The sequence below is a fragment of the Photinus pyralis genome, unplaced genomic scaffold (assembly GCF_008802855.1).
Source record: "Photinus pyralis isolate 1611_PpyrPB1 unplaced genomic scaffold, Ppyr1.3 Ppyr1.4_LG7, whole genome shotgun sequence".
Taxonomy (NCBI): Eukaryota; Metazoa; Arthropoda; class Insecta; order Coleoptera; family Lampyridae; genus Photinus; species Photinus pyralis.
In genome coordinates this window covers 8,369,142-8,385,269 of record NW_022170738.1, presented here as the reverse complement: position 1 = coordinate 8,385,269, position 16,128 = coordinate 8,369,142, and the positions used below count along the sequence as shown (strand labels likewise).

The 16,128-nt window shown below is 34.6% G+C and overlaps 1 protein-coding gene across 1 annotated transcript in view; it reads right to left on the bottom strand.

Moving 5' to 3' along the window:
- The window catches only part of LOC116176864, a 70,111-nt gene that overhangs the window by 45,103 nt on the left and 8,880 nt on the right, over positions 1 to 16,128 (bottom strand). The gene's annotated exons all lie outside the window — the stretch shown is intronic.

The window sequence follows — 16,128 nt, the reverse complement described above, 5'->3', positions numbered from 1 at the left end:
TGATAAGTGACGTTAAGGAGAGACAAGGAACATAAACGGAATTGGCTGTTGTTGCTACGTGTCCGCGGATGAAGATTTCAGAATTTTGAAATAGGGAAAGGGACTTTAAATACTGAAGTTAGTGTAAGAAAGGGAACGTTTGTCAATTTCGAGACGGGAGTGCTGTTCGTGAACGCTTAGAAGACGCGTGTCCTGCGTTTCGTTTTGTCTGTGGTAATTCCTGCAACTCGTGTGCTTATTCGAACCCTTTGATGATCCAGATAGATGTCCCATGCCAATTTATGATTAATTTTGTTAATCCAAACCTAAAATTTATTTCAGGTGTCTTCAAAATGTGTAGTAATCGTTTTGGAATTTGAACGTGGCCGTTATTTGCCATATAATTTATTTTTAGCCGAGCTGGTGTTTTGTGTTCATTACGGACCATTGCACACAGCATTATTATTTGCTCACTATTACTATTGCTTATATGCACATGTGGTCCAAATTGGACACTATCGTATGGAAAAACGCTTTATCTTATTTTCACGTTCATTATTTTTGTGTGCTATTTGAAATAAAAGATATATGGAACTAATAAAAATTTCCAGATAACCAAGACGATGTCGTTTTAAACAATACATGGAAACCTAGATATCTGCAATAAAAATATTTTAATGTGTAAATGCAGTATTGCAAATATATTTCATATAAATATAACAACTGTATATCCACATTAAAGCAATTAATTAAATTCGACAAACGCCCCTTGCGATTGGAAATAATTGGATTCTTTTTGCGCCAGTGATTTTTTTTTAATTTATTGCTTATAACACGTCGCTCGATCGATTGGGGAGAGAATACTATACTTCTAAAGTTTTAGATTTGTTTTTTTTCTTAATTTTAGCCACGAATCAAAAATAAAAACCTTATTTTTTACGGTTTTTTGAAAAATACTCCTTAATAAAATAAATTGCTTTTTATGGAAAATGACGTAGATCATTTTCATTCAGAATTCGCTTAAATAAACTCAAAGATCTTTCCTAATATGTAAAAATTGTTCGAAAACATCTTTGCACTGTTTCATCCGGACACTAATGAATATTAATATTAAGCGTGGTGTTCCGAATATGTACTTAGCTTTTTTGAGAAAATCTGGTTACGCCGCAGATGGTTAGTTCTTGATTAAAATAATGTAGACCAGATGAACGCCCAAGATTAATTGTTTTATTTCATTTGATAAGACATTTGAATTGTATTAAATTTATAGGTGTTCTTTTTTTAAACATTTATTATCTGCTACTATTTTTGTATAAAGCTAGACAGGTGTAATAAGATGAATGTGTTTGATAAGAGAACATGATGACATGTTTATGTTGATATGCGTGTTAATAAAAGGTGGATTGACGAAGAAAAGGGGGGCAATCACGCCAATTACCGTAGCATTTCATTTTTTTTTAAAACTGACCAAAATCCAGAACATGATTTCTAAATCTCATATTGCATTATACAGTGCGTTCGAAACAAGAGGATCACAATATTACTTTTATTTGGTGAAATACAAAACATTTGAGTATAATTTTATACGTGGCATTGGATAGTATATTGGAACTTCCGGTAGATATAGTTTTCGGTTTAACCGGAAATCGATGCAACTTTTGTTTTTCAAATGCAATGCCTATGTTTTTAAGGTATTTGAAAAGAGCAATCAATTTGCTGCACAACATAAAATATGCAGGGTTGATATACAAAATAGTTATTTGTACAACTAGAGAAGAAAGTGGAGTTTTTCAACACGAATTCAAATAAGTTGAACGAGAGTTGAAAAACACTTTCTTCTCAAGTTTTATACATAATTTTTCTGAAACTACAATCAAATTTATTGTATGCAATAATGAAGTTTGACACAGCAATCTAGATACGGATATGTTTCACTTTCAAATGTCATGATTAAGATTAAAGCAGCAATTGTTTTTTACTTTCCTCACTAGAGAAGAAAATCTGATTTTCCTCACCCTTTTTTAGAGACGAAAGTAGTTGTTTCAAAAGTAGTTTCAGAAAAAATTCCTGATTTAATATTTAGAAAACACGAAATCTAGCTTTCCGTGTGCTGTGAGGATGCTCGGTGTCAGTTGTATTGCACCGGTAGATAGTATTGCGCAAAAGTAAATATTCAAAACAACAAATTGAAAAAGCTAGCGTGGGTCTTTTCTGTGTTATATGGCACACGGCATGCTAAATTTCATAGTTTTCTTCATTGACCCAGAAAACCCTTGTATAGAGTCCAGGTACGTTTATTGGAGATATTTGGAGGTATACCCTCTATCGATACCAGTGTCGATTTCTCTGCAGCGATAACCTTTAACATAAGAAGGTTCTCTACTCAACATTGATTGCGCTGGAGTAGCTCAAGTTCATAGTGATAGAAGTCCTTCTGCAACGAATGTTTACTATTTGCTTTGTTCAGCCCTTCAATTTATTTTAAGTTAAAAAAAAATGTTTAAAATAAAAAAAGTTACCAAAACATATGCAAGAATGAAGTCATGCCACCATCAAAATCATTCCCAAAGGGACCACTTTCTATATGCGAAACATAGAAAATATGTTATGGTTTACGTATTGTGGACCATTGTCGATGGTACCTTCTATCTGCTACCGTCTTTGGCCCTTAGGTACCTTTGTCACTGTCAGGAGATCGTTTCAAAATATCGAAAAGTTCATTGCATTTGTTTTAAAGATTTTATCGAATCTATTCCTAGTTCCACCATGCCTTTCTTTGATCGCAAGCCTCAAGAACGAGGGCGATTGAGACGTCTGCAAGAAATATATCCATTGGTGATGTCACAACAAAAGCTATTTCGGTTTAAAAAAATGCGCTTTATCTGCACAAGAGCTGTGCACAATTTACACTTGTTTATATTTCTGTATAATTCCAATTCTGTTACGCAAATCATTTACCCAAGAAATTAACTGCCTGCTGTATTGTAGAAATTTGCAATTTGCGAACATTGAGCGAGCGTGTAAATGAAAAGCGAACCCGTATTGCAGATAGATCCGAGAAAGCTTTGTCATGCAAAATAAAAGCTAAATAAATCAAATACCGTGCAACAATTAACCAAGGCGTAAAATTAATGAACCTGGAAAGCTATTAATTGTCGGTTATAATTAATGTCGTTTTAGATCTCTAGATACTACCATTAATAATGTAGCACAATTAGCTTTGTATCGATACATTGACTTCCATATCCATCACGTTCAGTCGCTACTAAAATTTTAATTAATTCCAACCGCTATATTAATGCGAGAAACCACCGAGTTTCCAAGTATTATTAATGTCCTTCCCTTCGATACAATTTGCTGCTTGACCTCGATACCTCTGATTCTACTATAGGTACCAAGTGCACGGAAGGCAATCTACCACTCAGCTTTTCCTTTCAATCATGATTCCATCCATACCCATTGTCTGCGATTTAAGGCTGTTCTTATTTCTCATTTAAATTTGATGCGTTTATCGATGTGTATAAAGACTGTTGCCTTGCGAAGTAAAACTCTTTAATTTTGATATTTGGCACAAATTGACCGACACCCTGACCGACACGAAACAGCGACAACTTTTTAGCCCAAGTATATCAATTAAAATAAGCAAATTCGGTTCCTTGGAAGCAACAGTTTAAAATGCTAAACTTCAGACGATTTTTATCGCACGAAATACACTTACCTCATACGGGCACCAGAAATCAATTTTCCAATTCTAATGAAAGCTGCACTGAAATGCCCGCGCCCGTACTAATAATTCTATTTTTCCAATCATATAAAATAGTATATTAAGAAACAAGTGTATATAATCACATCCGGTCTTTGAAGCACGCGCAACGAGTTTAAAAAAAAGACGCGTAGCGGAGTGCCTTTAACCTTTCCAAGTGCTTTAAAGATCCATTAATTATACATGCGTTTTTTATAGTATTTTTTTATACCTGCAATATAATTTTAAAATAAGGACAATAAAATAAAATCATATTGACGTTGTACTTGAAGACATCTCTAATTCAGTAGGCTGATTATTTGTAACTTCGTGAGTGCTATGAAAATGCCACTGGACGTTTGCTTACAAAAATCACCGATGTCGGTTGAAGAAGATAATACATCGTTCATTCAGTGGCTTGTTGCAGGAGCAGGAAAAGTTAGTACCTGCAAATAACAATTAAAAAGCCTATTATAAAGAAGGTTTTTGGCGTGGATGAATAGGAAGCATCTTTCAAACAAAGTCTAAAATGCATAGATAATGCTGCCATGTTAAGGAAATGTCGAAGGTGTTTAAATCTTCTACCCATTTGTGCATTCATTCAAAACTTCGATCAATGCTGCCATAAAAAAAGTGGAACAGACCTGAGATATACCTACTGTAAACCACGTCCGTTTGTAAAAGCTTCCAACAAAGGATACGGACCAAAGACACGTTTTGCAATTGCAGAAAGCGATCTGAGAGGATGTTTATTTCAGTCCCAGATTATAGTTTCATAATATGTGTACTCAGTAACCTTTAAAGCTCTGCGTGCTTCAATCGCCTATTTTAGGACGCCCAAGCGTAAACAACGTTTCTGATGCAGATAAATAAAGTGCCAGGTAGCTGGAGAAAAAATAAAATTCTTTCAACGATTGTAACAATACGGAAATTATTATTTTAGAAAATAATTAGTTAACATTTGGTGCCGTAACCAAAAAACAATGTTTTGTAAGTCAATGCCGAATTGAGCTTGTACAAAACTGCATTCCCTTTCCTATTTAATCGTTTCTTTATCTGCACCAGATTTCCATGCAACATTAAAAAGAACGACTTGTGCCCTGACTGCAATAAATCTGTTATCACTGTCCTTCGCACTTTAAAGTAACATTAAGGGCCGATTTCTCACAGTTAAACTTATCTGATAGATAACCTCATTATTAACGAGCTCCTAGCGAGTTTATAATTTTGCGGTGTCTGTCCGTCTGTCCGTCCGTTAGCACGATATCTCGATAACGAATGGACTGATTACGATAAAATTTTGTAGGTGGATTCTTTATCAAATTTGTAGTTCGGAGTTCGTGAATTGGCAATAATGTAGACCAAAAAATAAGGAAGGCCCTTTTGACATCGTGAGTTATGAACCGAATTGCATGAAATTCAATATACGTACAACTTTAGCCATATAAAACGCAATTCCAAAAATTGAGCCTAATCGATCACCATTTACAGTGCCCTTTTCGGATCTCGACCATTTATAAACCGAATTGCAAACTTTTTTATTTATGAAGGTATTTAAATGAAATTTGATACATAGCCACTTGGAATAAAACCAAATTTAACGCCAGTTTCAAAATTTCGTTTTGCGCATGCGCATTGCGCAGTGACAACTATCTTATTTATGGAGGGAATTAAATGAAATTTGATACATAACCACTTGGAATAAAAGCAAATGTGGCGCCATTTTCCAAATTTGGTTTTTTGTAGGATGTGCAGTGCCAACTTTCTTATTTATGGAAGCAATTAAATAAAATTTCATACATATACACTAAGTTCTTTATTTCCCAGCCTATTTCTATTTTTATTCGGTGAACTAACATTTTCAAAGTTTATTTTTGCAATGTAATTTATTTCGACTTAAATGTCCGAGCTTTTACAATCATAATAATTACGATTATTATTAAACAAACTTTTCCCAATTTCAGTGTTTTATTTTACGTCCCTTCCCTACTGTGCTTCAGGTCATAGCGTTGTTTATAACTAACGTAAGGGGGTTCTGCCTTAGATGTTTGATCACGTACCACTTTTCAAATTTAAGCGGGTTCTTGTTTAGTTTTGGAGGGAATACTCATTTGGGTGGCCATTTTTAAACATGGAAGGATTGACTTTATTTCCGTGCTCTTATAGTGTGAAGTTAGCGTAGTACCTGGGGGTTAAGTACACTACAGTATGGTATGTTTGAAGTGATTTTAAAAAACTAGTGGACAATTTTGTTCCTTACCTCATCAAGTATGTACACAACAAATTTCGTGGGATTCTCTCCATTTTCGTTGTCCGGCCAAGAATTGCAGTGGAAGTTTTTTTTTCGAATTTTCAAAAACTAATTCCAGATTCGTGACTTTCGTGTCCAAAAATCCCCAGATACAAAATTTCGTCGAAATCAGAATTTTTTCGCACCCCCAAGTAAGGGTGCGCACTTTCTTATTTATTTTATTTTATTTTGCCTTTATTTTTGAGTGGGCGGGGTTTCAGCCAAGGCTACTGTACCAACCCAACCCACTATACATTTACAAATATCCATGCCCGAACCCGGGACTCTTAGCACCACAGTCCAGCTTTAATTGAACCACACGGGCCGGGCTTTCGTAGTAGGAATTTTGAAAAAAAATTTCAAAATTGGGTAAGAGCATACCCGAAAACCTATTCAAAGACGTGCCACCGATCTTTGTAACTCTTATGATTGCTGAGAACAAAATTAAAGAAGAAATCCAAATTTCACCACTTTTTCGTGGGTGGGTTCCAAACGAAACACGTGGCACCCTCAGTTTATTTGGAAAAAGTGATTGTCTTGATCCCCTCTATCACCCAATCTTTTTTACATACGGTCATGTACCCTGTATTGTATGGTTGTTTGGTAAGTGGTTTGCTTTAATCACCAAACGCTCTATAATCGCATTTTTCGACTTGTAGGGATAGGACTATCAGAAAGAATAGCAGTATGGAAAACGAAGCTTGGTAAGGGAGAGTTAGCGTCGGTAACAGGATTCCGATCCGAGCTCCGGAGTAATGCCGGGTATAGCGTGATGGCGTGCCGGGATTTTCTCAATGTTAATACTGATATTTAAGTGTAGCGTGCTCCAAGCTTTTGTTTGAGTGAATCATCAGTTATGCCTTTAGATTACTTTATTAAGTATTATTTATGCATTAATTATCGGGGTGGTTTTGATCTGTACGATTATACTAATCGTTTGTTTCGTGGAGTAAGTAAGTATATGATTCTTCGCTACATATGTCGCTCCCTAATCTCGTGAGGACTGCAACTCTTGCGTCTTAGCATATACGAGATGGATGGTCTTCTACTCGTAACTGTGTCTTCGGTTTTTGATGTCGATTTTACTTGTGAGATAATAGACTTACATGAATACTGCTTTGTGTGGTCAACTGCACCTTTTCGTGTTAAATGAATTGTTGCTGTTTCTGGAACAGTCATGTCCATTTTGTTGTTTTTTTTAAATATACATGCAATTGACCATTTCACGAGTTGTTTTCCATAAATTGATCGTAGGTGTGTTTAGAATGTGTTTACACTAAATTGATTTATCGTGTTTTCCCTTTGTATTTATGATGCTTCTTGTGTTCCATTGTTGTTGATTTTGCCTTACTGCATATGACTCGATATTTTTTTATTGATTGATGTTTCATTTGTGTTTTTTGCGTTTTTTGTTGTCATAGTTGATTTACTTCGTGTATTTGTGTGGGTTATGCCAGTTTTTTTCTTGGTCCTTTTGGTGCGTGCGTAATATATTTTATTTGTTCTTATCTTTTCTTACGCACAAACCTATAAGTTTTATTCAATTTCCTTCTTGATTATGTCTCACGTCCCAGCACATAAAAGAACCGATAATATAACGTAAGAGCCTATTCGTACCATTTACCCCGAAACAATTCGACATCTCGGCATGAAAGTTGGATGGCTCTGCTTATATTCTTTCCCCAGAGTTGCCAACTGTAAGTACAAGGTAAGTCAAGATTGCAGAGCCGGCTTGGGGGACCCCTAACACCATCGGCAGACTAAAGATTGTTATTTTTATTCTATTATATCAACACAAACATCATGTTTTAAACAAAATACATCAGGTGCTCCAATCACCATTTACCCTACAAAATAAATGATCCATAAACATGTCTTTGTGGTGCAAACTAACACATTCATATAATTTACTTCTTCAACCGTAAATAATTCAACGATAATTTTTGTTTCCTCCTACGGAATTAATTCACACGCGGGTTTATACCTAACATGCTAAGTGTGATAAGTCAATTTCCTACTGCACAAGTTTTGTTCTGTAAATTTAAATTACGTTTTCAAATCTAGAACCAAATGCAAGTTTAAATTAGTTGGCGAAACTTTTGAGCAGATTCGGTAGTTATCTATCTGGCAGATGGCATTCGCGTACCTACATAAAGACTTTAGGGAGATTGCGAAATCAAAATATTTATTGATGTTGTCTAATACCTGCGATATGCTTCCGTTCGCGTTTTCATTGCTGAAGCGGACCCTAATTTAATTGGAAGTTTAGAAATGCTGTTTCCCCTTAAAAAGAGGAGCGGTTTGTGAATGCTTCCGCGTTAAGTGACTTTGATTTGCTTTAATAAATCATTCTGTACTTTAGCGTTTATAGCAGATGTGGCGAAAAACCTCTTTCACAGCTAAATAAATAAGCAATCGGTTTTGTGGAAGTTTCAGGATTCGAAATAAAATTTTCATTATCATCCATAATTCCTTAAGGTGTCCAATATCCAAGACACGCTGGGATACACCTTTATTTTGATTTAGGGGATTGTTTCAGGCTTCGGATTTAAATTATGTTAGAGGGTCCATTACCGGATTGGAAAATTCACGATAGCTTACATTTTTCCGTGTATTATTCCTTGACAGGTTAGCGACAAAATCACTGCATTTAAATACTTATTGTTTTATTTGCACTTAATTTAGGTAAGCGTAATGTAACTACAGCTAAAATAATTAGGTACAATTATTTTTCTCTATGTCTACTTCGAAATGAAATATATTCTGAAGGGCACCTAATTTTATGCAACCAAAAGTGACATCTTAAAACAAATAAGGATTTGGCTGTCCATTAATTCGAATATGGTGGTAAGGGTATAGGGGAAAACAATACACGTAAATCCATATGTCTACTTCTTAATAAATATCACTCTACATTGGTAAAATGGTAACCGATTAAAATTGTTGCCTGGTTTTTTCCATTAGATATCTTGTTTCTAAATTGTTGCGGTCCCATACACATTAATTTACCGTTTTCTTTTCCCTAGTGATATCCATGGGTCGTAAAACTCAAAATACTGACTTGTCTACTTGTTGAAACAAATGGTTGAAAAAAGATGATCAATGAAAACTTTTTACTGAAAATTACGTAATCAATATCATTACAAAATGTTTGCGCATAGATCGACTACTGAAGACGGGCAACGAATTATGTCCTGTAATATTATTGTTAGTCCATTTAGACTTTAGAGCAATACGATGATTTGTTCCCGGGCGTTAAAAAAAATTACACTATTGTTCGCATTTAGCGTAATAGTTCCCAATTCGCGCAAATTAGCAATTTGTAATAACGGCGATGGTTTCTACCCCGCAAAACATCCCCTTTAAGTGAAGGTGCCTAATAACTTGAAATCATAACTTTTTCGTATTTGATTTAAACGTACGTAACGCACACGAAACTTCTCTGCAAGTTATTTTTGCAGGTGCGCGACGTGATTTCGTTCGCAGTTTCACGTGAATTTTGTTACAATACAACTATATAAAACGAATCCTACAAAAGGTTGATAACGGCGGATGTGACCTGTTACAAATTAGTCCGTAATTCTACGTTCTTGTTCAGTCCCACGACTTCTTGGCACTTCAAGCTTTCACAGGCATTTAAATTGTCAGTACCATATTCACGTACAACATCGCAAAAAGGAAATACCGCCAAATGACGAGACCATTCTTTTCATCCTGTATCGCTTAATTTAAAAAATTGCGCACTCCTAAAGAAATTTATTTATTTATATATTTATTATCCCTCTCTTGTTCAGGGCCCCCAACAGGCTTGCGCCCAATTACAGAGTGAACCGCATATAACTACAACTCCAAACCCAAAACTGGAAGAAACCCTCTAGTTAATCTAACTTCAGCTACCTAAGAGTTTACGTGTTTTAAGATAAGGAAGATTATTTGTGTCTTATTTGAAAGGTTTATCTCATGTTTTTCTCCTGTCGTACTGACAACTGTAAACAGATATTTGTCTCAGGTACACGTTTAGATATTGATGTTAAGACGGGAGAGAAGTGGTTCAGAAGAAACGGAAACATGATTACAATCGCCATTAGCCGCTACCATCGCCACGTTTTTCCGGTTTTGGCGTTGCAAGTGTTTTTCTGAATTAATTAGAGTTGTGTTTTTTGCAAATTCAAACAGTTTCCGGTCAGTAAAGTATATTGGAGAAAAGTGTACGTGTTACGTAATAAGGAAGTGGAGTTTCTGAGAAGAAGTCAGTTTAGTGTGTGTGTTGTTTGTGAACATTTGAATTGGGAATTGCAGTGTAAGACTGGATTTTTGGATTATTGACAACGCAATTAAGACTTTATTTAACCTGTTCCGATCGAGCGCTTCTAGAAGTGGTACGTGTTTCTGATCCTGAGTGCCGATTTTTCTTGATCGAACCTGTATATTATATTATATACGCGGAAGACTTTGGGGTAAATTAAAATTCAATTTATCATTACAATATTTGTTTAAATTGTATATTGATTTATATTTTATTAGAAAGATTAGATGGAATATGTTTGTTTTATTAAAAGTGTAACTTATAACATTTGTATCATAAATAAAGTAGACGATTATTACCTGCAGTTGACAGTATAAATATTTGATTTAAAAATAATAACGTATAACGTATCGATTTTGATTTTGCTGGGATATTCAAATTGGCGCTTTCTTTGAGCACAATTTTCCCAAATTTTCACGTCATAAATCTACCCAAATTATGTTTCGGACATACTAATACCACATTATTTCATTACTACAAGATATATAAAAGGTAGGCAACCAAAAAAGGTAAGTTCATGAAACGCGTTAATATCATCACAACAGATTACAAGTGAAAGAGTCAGTAAGAAAAATCAACACATGGCGGCGGTAACATTTTTAAACCTATACATTGTGAAACATCACACTTCCAGGTTATATTGTTATATTTTTTCTAAGACACGTCCAGCATCCGCTACTAGGAAAACCTTAATAAGACTTTAATTTTATTAATCTGAGAGAACTCTTACCTAGGGCGTAATTTGAGATCAATCAAACACAAAGCTAAAGAGTAAACAATCCAAAACATCCTGTCGTAACCGCCATTTTCAACAAGCAGACGCACTGACACAAAATACCAAGTGATATTGCTTCGAAACTTCACTTCTTCAGTTTAATTATTGCAGTTAAATTTCGATTTAGACGACAGTAAGTTCTTTCTAATGAAAGATGTAAAATTGGCTCTTTGATGGTGGAAAAACTGCCTTTAACGAGTACTGGAAAAACCTTTTGCGTAAGCGTAGACAAACCCTCCCGATCAAACACGACATGAATAACGACGTATTAATCGTCTGTTACACTCTCTAACTTTCTTCCATAAAAACTTTACTACTGGCAAAACTGACTGTCTTGCAACAAATACGCTCACGTATGGCTGACTATCGAAAACCAAAACAAAAAGCCACGATTAACACGAGTGGTTCAATTTAAAACCACTTCCTTCTCTTTTCAACTTTCTGAACGATCTTCTTCTTACACAATTATTGCGCGTCTTCAACACTAAGATCTGCTTAACTTGGCGATAACACGTGCTTATCTTAAAATCAAACTTACACAGCGATAACGAATTTCTTATCGCAACGACCGGATTTAAATGACATAACTTTAACAAAACATTATTTACAAATGTCTCTTATTTTTCTAAATGAACAATAAAGTAAACAAATTAAAATGAGATCGAAGCAAAATTGTAAATCATTACATAAATAATTATAAATAAACTGATTTCAGATCCGAATGACTTGATCGAAATTGTGTTCAATCTAAATTAGTGACCAACATTGAACGTCAAAAATGTTTGAAATTATAGAAACAGGGTGACCCATCGTTATTGTAGGTGCCGGTGCCAATTAAAATGTCCTCACGACATAATTTACACAACAACACGTAGAAGTTCTGTTCAGCTGCCACTTGGCGTTTACTCGATCTGCTGTGCATTAAAACATTGGCGCATAGGCAGTCGAAAAGGCTCTTAATAAGAGGTAGGTATCTGGTGAGCCCTGTACCCTTTTCATAATTCGGCGGTTATTCTTGCTTCAGTTAAAAGCGGGAAGCTACATGGAATGAAGCAAGAAGAGAAATTGTTCCAACTCGATTGAAAAATCCACTTTCACATTTCACTTTTCATAAACAACCAGTCGTAAACGTTTTTTGCTAGTTCATTCCGACAAAAGTGAGTAATGGCAGTCATCGCTAACGTAATAACTATCTTTGAGCTTCGTATTTATTAAATTAAATTTTTTATAATGGGAAATCCGAGCAGCAATTCATTATAAGTAGGCATCCTTTCCAACAATTTTTATATCCGTAGTGTTTGCCTACTATAGTAGAGAAAAAGAAAACATTTTTAGTAATCCTCGTGCTTTGCGATGTTTTTAGTGCCAACCGGTGAAATGTAGTATAAATAATTTATTTGTGAAGATGTCCCCAAGTTTATGGTACATTTTATTGTGCCCTACGTTATTTATAGTTAGTTTCCCAGCAACTTTTCTACGCACTGTTGAGCTGTTAATCAGAAATTAAACATTGTCATTGGTGAGCGAAAGTTTCCCAAATTATTTATGGTTGTCATGTCGTTTACGAAGCACTTACCAAATGCTACCATTCGAAGGGCTCTAAATAGCGCTGTAAATAATACTAGAAGGACGTTATACATTATCATGTTTGATAGTCTCCGCAGATATATACAACAAAATTAAATCTGAAATTCAAATATCAGAAGCTTTTACTTTGTTGGCATTCGGAATGAGAATCTAAATTATTTTTTTGCCATTTACAGTATTATTTTGATACGATTGTGCGGAAAGATTTCACCGGTAAGTTCGTTATATTTTCATTTGCATCCTTTGTTAAGTACATCCTCAATAAGTACTATGCCTCTTCTTTCTTTTTGTATTTATTCCTCAAGTACAAAGGCATGTTGTATTTGATCTAATTATGGCCCAATTAGAACGACAACTGACGATTGTAGGTATATCTTCGGGCTTTCACCATTAGCTTGAAATTGGCGGAAATACGAGTTTATTAATTTTATTGATTAATATCAACTTCTCCGCAGATGTTAGGGTTAGTAAATCGAATGCAGGTGCGGGAAATCCCTCCACAACTAATTATTGATTATGAGAATAGGCTAATTTGCGTTTCTCCTTCATCATTAGGTCGGCAAAGATAAACAAAAGGAAACACTAGTATGATTTTAGCTAGAATGTATGACCCTGTGCTGACGCGGGTAGTGTAACGGGAGCACCATTTGAATTCTTTTGATTTTTTTAAAAACACGGTGAAAATTTTGCCTGGACGACTGAATATACAGGGTGAGTTTTTTTTTCATTTTAAGCATTAGGATCTCGGAAACCGTAAGACATAGAGATTCGGTTAAATGAGGAAAGAGTTGTAGTTTTAAGAGCTTATTCAGGATATGCTTTGGTTTTTTTTTTTAATCCACAGTTTACTAGATATGAGCGAAAAACAGATTTAGTGATTTTTCATTTAACTGTTGTAGAATCGTTAGTATTACAAATACAGAAATACTCAAAGAACAAAAATTGTAGATTTTTTCCGCTTAACAAGATACATTAATTAATATTTATTCTTCTTAATAATTTTCGAGATTACGCAAACTTACATTTTTTTTAATGGTAATGGTTGGCTGTGACATTTTTAAAAAGTGCATTTTTTCTGTTTACAATGATATATGGTTCATTGTACTTACTTTGACAAATAAACATGATACAGAACTGTTTGTATTGTAGATTTTACCAGGGGAAACATTTTTGTTCTATTAATTACTGTCTATTATAATATTTAACTTGCAGTTAGTTGTGCGGCGGGGCACCGTAATGTTGAAACCAGCGTAAATTACTCGTGTTTCCATATCTTGAAATTCATTTGGTAGAAAATGAAGATAACATTGGCCTGTCCAATTTTCGTCGTAAATGAAAGGTACCTCTGTCTCACTAGATATTGTTTTCCATGGCCAACTCTGTTTACTTACCTCTCAATAATACGAAAATTACTGCAGGGCGTTTATTTATTAAAGTACATTTGGTAAGCCTTATATCGTTATAAAGAGAAAAATTTGTCCTTTTTAAAAATGTCAAAGCCAATTATGACTACCATTTAAAAAAATTAAAGTTTGTATTATAACTGAAAAATTGTAAGATCTAAAAATAAATTAGTATGTTCATCATGTTAAGAATGTAATTCGTGTCATTTTGTTGTATTTCTAATAATAACGATTCTACAACAGTTAAATGAAAAATCACTAAATCTGTTTTTCACTTATATCTAGTGAACTGTGGATTTTTTTCAAAAAACAAAAGCATATCTTAAATAAGCTCTTAAAACGACAACTCTTTCCTCATTTAACCGAATCCGTATGTCTTATGGTTTCCGAGATCCCAATGCTTATAATGAAAAAAATTCATCATTTTTACATACTTTAAGTGGCGTACGTCTACAGAGTCAAGTGAGGCATATATAGTCCAGGGAATAGAGGGTTTTACCTTGCAAAATGAGAAGTAGTTCCGATTTCTTTTGCATGGCATAGACAGTCATCTGGTGGTTAAGAATCTAAGTTTTCGACCTCCCACCCCTTGTGCTTCCCCCGTACCACCCCCAAAACCCTTGAAATTTGGGTGGTTTCTTAGTTTTTCAATCATATCTTTTTAATGATTCACTTTAGAAAAAAATGTTGTTATCAGAAATTGTAGACTATAAAATTCTACACAACTTTGATATACACTACTTTTTTGTGAAATATTTATTAAAAAAGATATGGAGCTTGAGATTTGGTTATATTTTTAAGAATCCTGAAATTTCGATGTAGATGTTTTAACCAAATCTTATACTTTATCTCTATAATTAAGAGTTTTATGAGAAAATATCTTGAATTTATCGTGGTATAAATCACCCTACCCTGCACCCTTACCAAAGGGGATGCATAATAATGGAACTTGCAACCCTTGCTAGTGATGATATTTGAATCACTGTGAGATTGTAGCGCTTTCTAATATACTTTTGAAATTAAAAAATTGTCTCATTTCAGTTCAGTGTCACCCCCCCCCCCCCCCCCCCGCGGTAGAAATAGATATTTAAACGCCCTTGTGGCAATTGATAAGTTAGTCAGAGAGTACAACGCTTATTACATATATTTATAATTATATATAATCCCCTTTTAAATACTATTCCTACTGCTGTGGGGGGTGGGGGTGGAAGGATGAAGCTGAACTAAAGTGAGATAATTTTTCTGTTTCAAACGTATATTAGAAAGCGCTACAATCTCACAGTGATTTAAATATCCCCACTAGCAAGGGTTGAAAGTTGAATTATTATGCATCCCCTTTGATAAGGGAGCAGGGTAGGGAGATTTATACCACGATAAGTTCAAAATATTTTCTCATAAAACTCCTAATTATAGAGATAAAGTATAAAATTTGGTTAAAACATCTACATAGACATTTCAGAATTCTTAAAAATATAAGCAACTCTGAAGCTCTATATCGCTGTTATAGTTATTTACGTTATAAGTCCGGTAGGTTACTTGTAACAGTACGAGTTAGACATTATGGACGAGGCGACGTCAGGAGCCGAGTCAAGAATGTCTTAAACGAGTACTGTTACAAGTACTACCGGACGTATATCGTAACGTATTTTATTTCATACTGTAAGTCTGTTTTGTATCATTATTTCATTTCAAAGATTACAAAATTTCATCATATTGTAAAAATCGCATTACCTTGTTTCTGTGGCAACGGCCGTTGCTATAGTTTGTAGTTTGTTGACAATTGAATTTTTTTCACTGAAAAATTGACGTTATAAACGTTGTGGGATGTTCCAATGTTCCCGATACAATCCTGTCGAAATCTCATGAAGCAACCGAAAAGTTGGTTCCTAAGAAGTCGGCCGCAAGGTATGAAAAAGAGTACTAAGTGTTTTGCCAATTGAGGAACGAACATGGGGCGAAACAAGTAGAGGAAAAAGTCATGTTGGCATACTTTTTGGACGCAGTAAGTTTTTGAATTGAGATTTTTTTGCCTGGGTTTCGGTGTTA